Raw genomic sequence first — 10377 nt, 5'->3', positions numbered from 1 at the left:
AGAAGGTTTCCTAATTTTGAAATTTTCAAGTTTATGACTAAAAAGAAACCTTACTTCATTTGAAAATTTATTTTTGTCTTGAGTTAGTGATAACTTGGAAGATATCTCTAACTCAAGTCTTTGATTGCCATGTGTTAAAGAGTGCAACTTTTGAAAAGGTTTGATGGCAAATTCTTGGAAAGAACAGGTAGAATTAAAGCATTCAATAACAATTGGAAAGTGAAAAGATAGAAAACCTCCCCTTAAAAATTTGTGTTCTATTGTGAGAATAGGGGATGTTGCCAATTCTTTCTTCTTTTCTTCCANGTCTTTCTTTTCAAGTTCTTCCTTCTCTTCCTCTTCCTTTCTTTCTTTCTCTCTTATTTTCTCTTCTTCTCTTCTCTCTTGTACTCTTCTCTCTCTTTCTTCCTCTTCTCTTTCCTCTCTTTCTTTTTCTTCTCTTCTCACTTGTTCTCTTCTCACTTTTTCTTCCTCTTCTTTTCTCTCTTGTTCTCTCTTTCTCTCTCTTTCTCTTTGTCTTTCTTCTTCTCGTTTTCTCTCTTATTTTCTCTCTTGTCTCTCTATTCTTTCTTGTAATGGCCTATGTTCTCTCTCAAATCTCCTTTTACTTCCCTCATTCAAGAACTTCATGAGTTTTTCCCTAAACTCTATTTCCTGACGATTGAATCCACTTAAATTTTGAATGAATGACTTGCCTTCTCTAATAAGCTCTCTCATATGTTCTAAGTTACTTTGAATATTTGGAGGCACAAACTTTCTTCTCATGCATGATCTCAATTCATACCAATTTTCAATGGTGGATCTTCTACCTTGATGAACCCAATATTTCCTTTCATCCCACCACTCTAATGCATGCTTTTCTAATCTAGAGAGATATAAACTAAGAACTCGAGATTCACACTCTTTAGAAAGAACAATTGTACTATAAGACTCAAGTTCACTTTGCTTAAGAAGATCAGGATGCATTTGATTAATTTCTTTTTCCCAAACTAGGTATGTTAAAACATTTGTATCTTTACCAAAGANGGGAATTTTTCTAGCTTTAGTACACAAATCATCCTTAATGTATGAACTAGACATCCTAGATGAATAAAAAGACATTTTTGTTTCTAAAANTTGTCTTGTGTTGCAACTACTTAGATTTCACCCAAAAACAATTTCCAGGTAAGGGAGGTGAATCACTAGGATTNCTTAAGTACCAAGCCTTGTCCTTGCCAAAATTGTTCTAGGCTACTTACTTAGTTGTTGTTACTTGCAAGATTACTTTCAAAATCACAAAAGATGACTCAAATAATCAAAGAAAATGCTAGGACTCTAATGTCGGACTCTAAGGTTTCCTAACGTGAAACACCAAATTAAATCACACATAAGAAAAGTTTTGCCAAGAGTTGAAAGAGCACTAAGGACTCTTCCAAGACAACTTGGACTTTGAATGGCCTTTTACAAAGAAGAAACTAACACAAGAACCTCTTACAAATTCAAAACAAAATAAACAAAACAAACTCAAATGTTCTGCCAAGATTTGGCCAAATTCCTTGTGCTGGAGTACTTTTGGAGTCTCCTAGCTTTTCAAAACTGCACCACTAGTCTCTCTCGGCTTCAAGGCATTTGATGTGGAAGATGGATCTAGTTTTCCCAAGGCTGTTGTGCACGACTTTCCAAATCAAATCTGCATAATTCTAGCAAACCAAAACAGCAAATATTCATGTGAATATCAAACAAATCAAAGGCTGCATAAATCTAAGTAACTAGGACAATTCAGATTTAGGAAAGAACTCTTTCAGCAATGGAAATTTAGTGCAGAGTTTCTCTCGGCCAAAGCTAATTGGCTTCATGTGCATTCACTCAGATCTCACTTTCTTTACTGTTTTCGGGTGCTCTANCAAGTTTCTTTTTGGTTCAAAACACTTAATCTTACAATCCCTCAGCTATTTGGCTTGTGTCTCAAAATTTGGGTAGTGGAGTTGCCAAATTTTCACTCTTTTTCTCACTGCAGAATGGTGTTTCTGGAAGTNGATTCCAAGTTTGCAAAAATCAGGAAATCAAAACAGAAGGAAAGGTATTGGTCATTGCAGCTCTGGACTCTCTCAAAGGAAGTGAAATAGATTGATTTCACACTAATCTCACAGCTGCAGGTGATTGCACTCTGCATAGAATGTTGCTGCACTCAACAGAAAATTCGCTGCTGCATAATCCAGAAACTGGTGCTGCTGTTTTGGAGCACGTTTTTACTGATCCAAGAGCCAACTTCAATCACTTTTTCTCAACAATTGAACCTCCTTTGATGCTTCCTAGTGTAGTGAGCAATCTGAATTGTATCACACCTAATCAGCCAAGCATGTTAGCACTGCAGATTGACTCATTGCTGCCAAAAAAAATCACACCCAAACCCAGCACAGCACGGACCTTTTATCAAACAGGTTGTGTGCAAGAATTCCAACAATTTTAAATCAAGCAATTAAACGAGTAACAATCAAGGAGGCACTTCAAAATGATCTTAAGAATGGCTCTAGAATAGATTAGAAACACAACAACAGACCAGAACTGTAAAATGACTTCGAATTAGCTATGCAATGCAATTGACCCAAACTGTTTGTGGAAATGCCACTGAGAACGGCTGTTTCTGATGCAGAAATTTTTAGTTAAATCTACTGATCACTACGCAATTCGGATGTATTGGTTCCTGCAGCCTTCTACTATGCTTTCATTTCTTTTGCATATACAAATTATATTTTTTGAACCAAGGCTCTTACTACATCCTTAATTCATTCCATCAAACAACTACAATCTTTTAAAACCAATTGAAACAGAACTGGGTGCAATGCAATGTTACGGTTTTTGACTCAAAATTCAACAAGTCATATAGGCCAATTTTGCAAATCAGCAATTGGTCAAGTCAATCAGTTTCCAACATATTTGAATGACTAAATCAGACTTGTTTGACCCCAATTGCAACTGAAATTCAAGGTATATCAAAATTGGACTATAGCAGTTTGAAATAAGCAATTTGAGCTTAGATTTGGACTAAAATTTGGATGAAATGGTATATGAAATTTTGCAGAACTAACTATATGCACTTTATATTTGTTCAAACATGTTTATTAGATGAAATCAAACTTGTTTGATCAGGTTTATGGACTAAAATCAGTGCAGAATAGATTTTGGCTAGTTCAGTTCTGATGCAACTCAAAACCATCAACTATAGTATCCAAATTTTGGAAACAAATGGAAATCTGACTTTGGACATTGCAATTGACTCAGACATAGCACATGAAATTTGCTCGAAATGGCAGAAACATCAATTAGATGATTGGCAATGATCTAATGCTCAATCCAAATTGACACGCAGAAATGACTAAAAATAAAACAATTGCAGTTCGGTTTTCCTGCCAATAACAATGCAAGTGGAACTTTCCAGCAGTGTAACCAGCTTAATTGCAACATACTTTCATGCTCATTCAGTATTCATACTGGTTCAGATCTACTTAAGCATGGATTCAAAATCAAACATCAAAACAGGTCATACTTTGCCAAGGAAACAGTAACAGACATTGCTGAAACAGAAACAAAGACTCTGAACCTGTAATTCTGATGGCTTGACTCAAAATTCATGCACCTGAGCTGTTCATCAATATGGTCATTGCTCTTTTTAATGATGCAGAAAAGTCTTATTCCAATCAGATTTTCACAGATTCATCACACGGTAACACCAGAATTGAAACATTTTTAAGCAACTGCACATGACTTTGACAAAACTATATATGATGCTCAAATGAAAGACTCAAACAACAACATTAACCGATTAAAAATGATGATACACGATCAAACAAAGCTGGTACAGAACAACAACACAACAGAACCTAAAATACCGAAAAAATTGAATGGAACAGTGGACTGGAAGCAAAGACAGTAAAGAATGATGATGACAGAACAGAAATTGAAGAATGATGAAACTTATCTCACGGCATCAGCAACCTTGCTCTGAATACCAAATGATAGCTCCATCCTTGGGCTATGGTTCAGATTCGTGAGCTTCCAAGGCAAAGAACAGCAGCAGCGGATGAATGGACTGATGTGAAACTGAATGTGCAGCGGATGAAGGTTAGTGTGATTCAGTGAAATGGTTGGAAGTGCTTTTGGTGGCATGGATCTAGCTCAGAAGGCCTTCACCATTGGAAGGAAGCTAGAGGCAAAGTTGGAAGAAGCACAAAGAAGAAGTGACTCTCGGTGGGAGAAGAAGCTGGAAGACTCAACAGCATTTCAATTCTCTCAATATTCTAAAAGTATCTTATATGGGCTGCCTTAGAGGTTTTATAAANTATCCTCTTGGCAATGCAATGAAAAAACNTGTACAGCCATGTGCTAAATGTGATGCCCTTCTAGAAGGCTGATTCTAACATGTGAAAATAAAGCTGAAATGCTAATTTCAAATGTGAAGGAGAAGTTCTCTAGTGCAGACCCTTATCTTGATAAGAGCACCCCTCCTTTTGTAGTAAGGACCATTTTACCCTTCTCCATGTTCTTGGGTTATCCTTTATTTGGTGGGCTTGGGCCCCGCGTATCAAATGGTGAATGAAAAAAAATGGCTTTTATATTAGCAATGTGTGAGGAGCTGGAATGTTTTTCCTTTGAAGAGCAAGTGTGCATTGTTGGTTCACGGATTCTTATGGTTGAATGAAGAAATACATTTATTTTGAGTCTCTCATGGTACTCACGGTGACAGCTTTCATGCCTTAGCTTTGTTTTATTTTTGCTCTTAGAAAGATTGGTAAAATGGAGGAGGAAAGTGTAGCAATGTTAAGCTTGGTTGAAGTGGTTTCTTAGGGGGCTGCAACGTTCTTTAGGAGTAGGGGATGGTGTCCACGGTTCTCACTTGAAGAGGGTAACATATTTAATAGTTTTTTGAAGAAAGAAATGGAATTTGTGTTTGGTGCAGAGGTACTCTGGGCAAAGGGGGGAGAATTTTAGAATCAATATTTATTTCATTGCTCTTGGGAAGTGTAGTTGACTTGTCCTTGGAAGACTTTTAATATCTTGTCTCATTGTGCTTTCTTGGGGAATGGAAGTTGACGGTTTCTGAAGATGGGATGAAAGAGTTTTGTTGAGTTGCTTTTGGGTTTTTTTTTGGAACAAGTATGCACGGATCCCATAGTTGAATGCAATTCTATTCTATGCTTTTTGCATTGGAAGCTACGGCTGCAACCAATTGAGAAGAGTGAACCGTTCACTCATTGCTTCATGAAGAGAGAGAATTGGATATTCATTTTTACAAGGTGAGTAGGTGGATTAGGTAAGCATAGGATGGACTATTGTGATGGAGACTTTTGAGGATGACATATGGTGGGGTCTGGTGCTTTGTTGGAAGCTTCAATTGGAGTGAAGAAATGCATTGAATTCTCTTAGGGAGCTCACGGTCATGCTGCAGGGAGAATGACTTCAATCACCAATTTTATTGCTTTTAAAACCAAAGGAAGGGTGTTACGTCCTTGGTTTTTTTTTAGAAGTCTTGGAAGTTGATTTAGATGAGGTCACGGCTGGAGCACATTCCTAGCCTCAAAAATTTGGGATTTAAAATTTAAGAAAGTGAAATGGGATTTGAAGCATTTGGAGGTCACGACCGAGAGGTCTAAGTTTTAGGCCATTTTCAATTTAATTCTTTTTAGAAGGTGCATGTGTCATTTGCATTGGTAGAAAAAAAATACGTTGTTTAGTTCTTTAGCTTTAAATTAGTTTTAATTGTAGGTTGAATTTTTTTTAATTTCTTTAATTCAGTGTTGCATTTAATTTAATTAACTTTGTTAGATAGTTGTGGGTAATAGTGTTGGTGTCTAATATTTATTTTATTTTGTTTGAATGTTGTTTAAGGTTTTTAATAGTGTTAGTTTAATTGTCATGCTAGCTTAAATTAGTTTGTTTGCATCTGTGTCACTATTGACTTCTTTAATTTTTGCAAAACCCTTTTCACAAACCCCCCCCCTTTCGTATTAGACTCGATTCTTGAACCGCAAAATTGGTCTTTGGAAGACGACCTAGGGGTCATTCCCTAACTATACTGCATTTATTTGCACATCAAATTTGTGTGGGTTGCTACAGCGCATCAAAGTCTGTTACAGGTTTTTCCAAATGTGATAATTGATTATTTGGAATGATAATCAATTATTCCTAAAAGACTCATGATAATCGATTATTTCTTGTCATAATCGATTATTTCAATAAAAATACAAGTTTTACAAAAGTTGAAGACTTTCCTATTACACTTATATTCTACAAAATGCTTTTAAACATTTCTAATACTTCCTTCAGGTAAAACATCTTGTAGCATCATCAAAACTATTTACTTTAAGATTTACCAATGCTCCTCATTGGTAACAAAGAAGTGGTTGGGAGTGAGAGTTCTGTTGTGTTATTAATTAGGTATACAATTTAGCAATTAGGAAACATTTTAGGTCGTTTGAGGGGAAGTGAGAGGGTGATTTTGAGAAATTAGGCCATTGGGGGTAGTCTTAGCAAGTGGATTGTACCTTGTTTGAGTCACCAAATTGGTCAAAATAGGTACAAAGTGTTAGAATATGGTTTTGGGTCCTCTAGTGATTGAGTTTGATGTTTTGGAGTAGAACGAGTTGGTTTAGTACATCTAATTCCAATCAAATGACCAATGCAATACTTTACTTTAATCTATAATCATGTTTCATATCAATATTAGTGTTCCAGATTTTAAATTGATCACTTGGATATGTCTTAGATGCACCAAAACCAGAAAAGTCAGGTTACTGTCAAAAATTGATAAGAATAATTGATTATCTCACTTGATAATCGATTATTCTAGTCAGAAAGTTGTATTTTCTTTGAAGCTTTCTTGAATAATCGATTATTAGGTATGATAATCGATTATTGTCGTCGGAAAATATCTAGCACAATTTTAGGTGGTTTTCAGGGTTTTAGATATCATTTTTGGACGTTCTTTAGGTCGTTTTGGGACCGGGGGGGGGTTGACCTTTCTGGAACTATTGGTGATGGTTTCAAAGCCATTTTATTTGTCTGAGTATGAGTTACCGGGTTTTGTGTTGTTTAGTGGTTCTTCTTGGACTGTTATTGTCTGTTATTGTATATGGAATGGTTTCATGCGATTTTTGATTACTTATTGGGTTGTATGTGGTGTTTTGAAGTATAATTATATATTAAATATATGTTTTGATTATTAGAATGGTGTAAAAGTATCTATGATATTGTATGGTCAGTGAGGTTATATGTTTGGATCCAATGTGATAATATTATGGTATTTGGTGGTTCATATCTTGAGTTAAGTTTTAAAGTGAAAGTATGGTTGATGGACCTAATTCCATGATCATCAAGGGAGGTTACATGGTGATGCCCTATGGTTTGTTGTGATTGACTGTATGAATGGCCGGAGTGTCCTTATATGGTTTATCCTGACATTCTAATGATCATCCATGCTCAAGTAGAGAGTGATGAGTCATGTGGTGAGAGTAGGAGGAGGTCCTAGCCCATAGGCTCTTGGGTGAGTTATAACGGACTAACCTCGGGTGGCAGCTAATGGTTTTCCAGTTACTACACCAGCCACGTGCACGAACCCCTGGAACTTGACATTTCATACAAGTTCGAATGGTCAAATCACGTGATCAGTCATTGGTATCAGAATAATGCATTTGGTACTTGTTGTCACATGCTTATGTATTGGTTAAATTGGTATGGGTTGTATGATTTTTATACCTAGATCACCCTTGCTTCTGTGTTGTGTGTTGCTTATGTGTGTTTTCTCTTGCGATGATCATCCACTTGGATGTGAGCAGATATTGAGGAGGTTCCTTTGGAGCAAGTGCTGGAGGCGGTGACGATGCAACAACTTAGTCTTCCCTAAGATTTCTATCTTTTACCTGATGACATTTTGAAATACTCTTATATTTGTATCACTTCGTTGTATTCTTTATGTCTAAGTTTTAGATTTATACCTCTTCTACTTTAAGTTTAAATTCTGGACTAGATGACTATAATTTTATACTTTAATTGTCATTCTACTTCTAACTGTTTTCCTATATTAAAATATGGACTTTTATATTATATTATATTTTATATATAATTGAAATGTCACAACAACCAATTTTAAATATAAAATAATTAGTTATTATAATAACTAATTTATTTACTAATTTATAAATTAAAAATTATTAATTTCTTATTATTAATAAATAATTATAATTAGTAACAATTAAATTCTAAATTAGTAACTAACATTAAATATTAAATTTTTTTGTTATCCATTGATATATAAATTGATATATAAATTGGTCACTAATTAAATCATGACTCTTTAGGATTTATTTTAAAACAAAAAGAAGAAAAATTAAACCTAATAAAAAAAATAAAGAAACTTCTATTTTAAACAAATTTATTTTTCTTAAACATGCGTCTCCGTTCTTAATTGGGATTAAGAACTCATAAGTGGTTTCAACTAGTCTTATAAATTAATCAATTTAAAAAGTTTTGAATAATCAATTAACTTTTGTTTTGCAAAATAAATTAAAAACTAAAATAATCAATTAACTCATAATAATTAATTAAAACAAAATAGGTTTAACTGATTTTTCAAATTTTACTAAGAATAATTGATTACCAATAATATTCAATATGTCTTAATCAACTTTAATCAATGTTTTAAGAACTCAATAAATAAAACTTTTGATTTACTCTTTAATACATCTACTACTAATGCGAGAAGTAAATTCTTTGAGATCATTTGAGTTGTTTTCATTTGTTTAAAAATTTTCAAAAATAAAAAATTCAAAATATTGTGCTATTAAAATTGTGTTGTGAATTGCTTATGCTAGTATATTATTTCCTATCTAAGTTGTTCAAATCTTTTCTATTGATCCTCTTGTATGTTGAAGACTAAGTATCATCTTAGAGTGTTCTAAAAGCATGACACGTATCATCTTTGTGTTCAAAAACTAATCTTGTATTGTTTGTTGTTTTGTAAATATAAAGACAATGGATTCTAAAAGTATACAACTTTAATATAACTTTTCTTCTTGCTTTTCAATCTTTTGTCAATCTTATTTCCAAATGACTTGTATTCAATAGTTTCAATTAAAACAATTTTTCAAAAAAACAAAAAGAAAAAGATTTTTTTTTATGTTTGCGAAATCAATTAATTTATAATTAGCTCAAGTTTGCTTCAGTTATAAATTAAATTCAACTTCAATATAATTTATCTTGAATGGCTAATCAATTAATACCATGAAAATTCTTGATAATACAATTGTGTAACAGAAAAATAAATTAATTAATGTTGTGATAATACTCTGAAGAATCCAGGCATTATCTTTAACATGATCAATATTGGACTATCACTATTCAACACGATTCTACGAAGATAGCAATAGTTGAAATTCTTATGAAACTTAGTACCTTCTACTCAGATCATAGTTTTGTTTTATCTGAGTGTTCTTCTTTTCTGACCCAAATTGTTTAAGAGATTCCTATTCTAGATTAATACACCTCTCCTTATCTCATATGTTTTTCCTTACATTAAAACAACACTTCCAACTGCAAAAACTCAAATAAAACACGTTGTCTTATGTTTTCGGCATCTTATGCTCGATATTTCTATCATTTAAAACTTTTAATTATTCAATTAAATTAAAAAATGAAGAAAAAAAGTTTACTTTTACAATATCTTTTTCCTTTTCTCAATTTAAATTATAAAATTTATTTTTATCTTACTTTGTTTCCCCTTGACCAAAGCGACCTTTCATTTCAATTAAAGGTCTATATGGAAATATTAGATAAAAGCTTCTAAACAAATAGTTTCTGTTTAAATTAAAATGTATTCATGAGTTAAAAATTACATTTTATTAGTTAATAAAAAATAACTTCTAAAAATTAACTCATTCATAAATTATTCTTTTTCCACAAAAGTTTAGGTTTTTTTATTATTATTCTTGAAAAAAATATCGAAGATGTTTTTCGAATCATAATGTCTATCTTTCATTAATTCTTGAATCCTATAGGCTTCGTGTGTCTTCAGTTACTTTTGTAGTTTGTTAGAAGTGTATGAATCTTTTATCAAAAGAAACAATTGTCCAATGAACTCTCATTATATATGATGCATGCGAAAACCATTTATTCACAAAGTGATACATAACATCGGAAGACAAATCGAAACAAATTTTAGTTTTTGAGACAGATATGACGAAGTGACAAAATATGACACTAGTGCAGCGAGGGGCTTTTACCGCGGTTATTTTTCACTATACGTCGCGATTTATTAACCGCAGCATATTCAGCTGTGGTAGTAAGTTAGAAACTTTAGGCCGCGGTTACAACCGCGGTAAAAAGGTTGGGGAATATACCGCGGTT

Source organism: Vigna radiata, chromosome 8, assembly GCF_000741045.1.
Source record: "Vigna radiata var. radiata cultivar VC1973A chromosome 8, Vradiata_ver6, whole genome shotgun sequence".
NCBI classification, from domain to species: Eukaryota; Viridiplantae; Streptophyta; class Magnoliopsida; order Fabales; family Fabaceae; genus Vigna; species Vigna radiata.
This window is presented reverse-complemented; position numbering follows the sequence as displayed.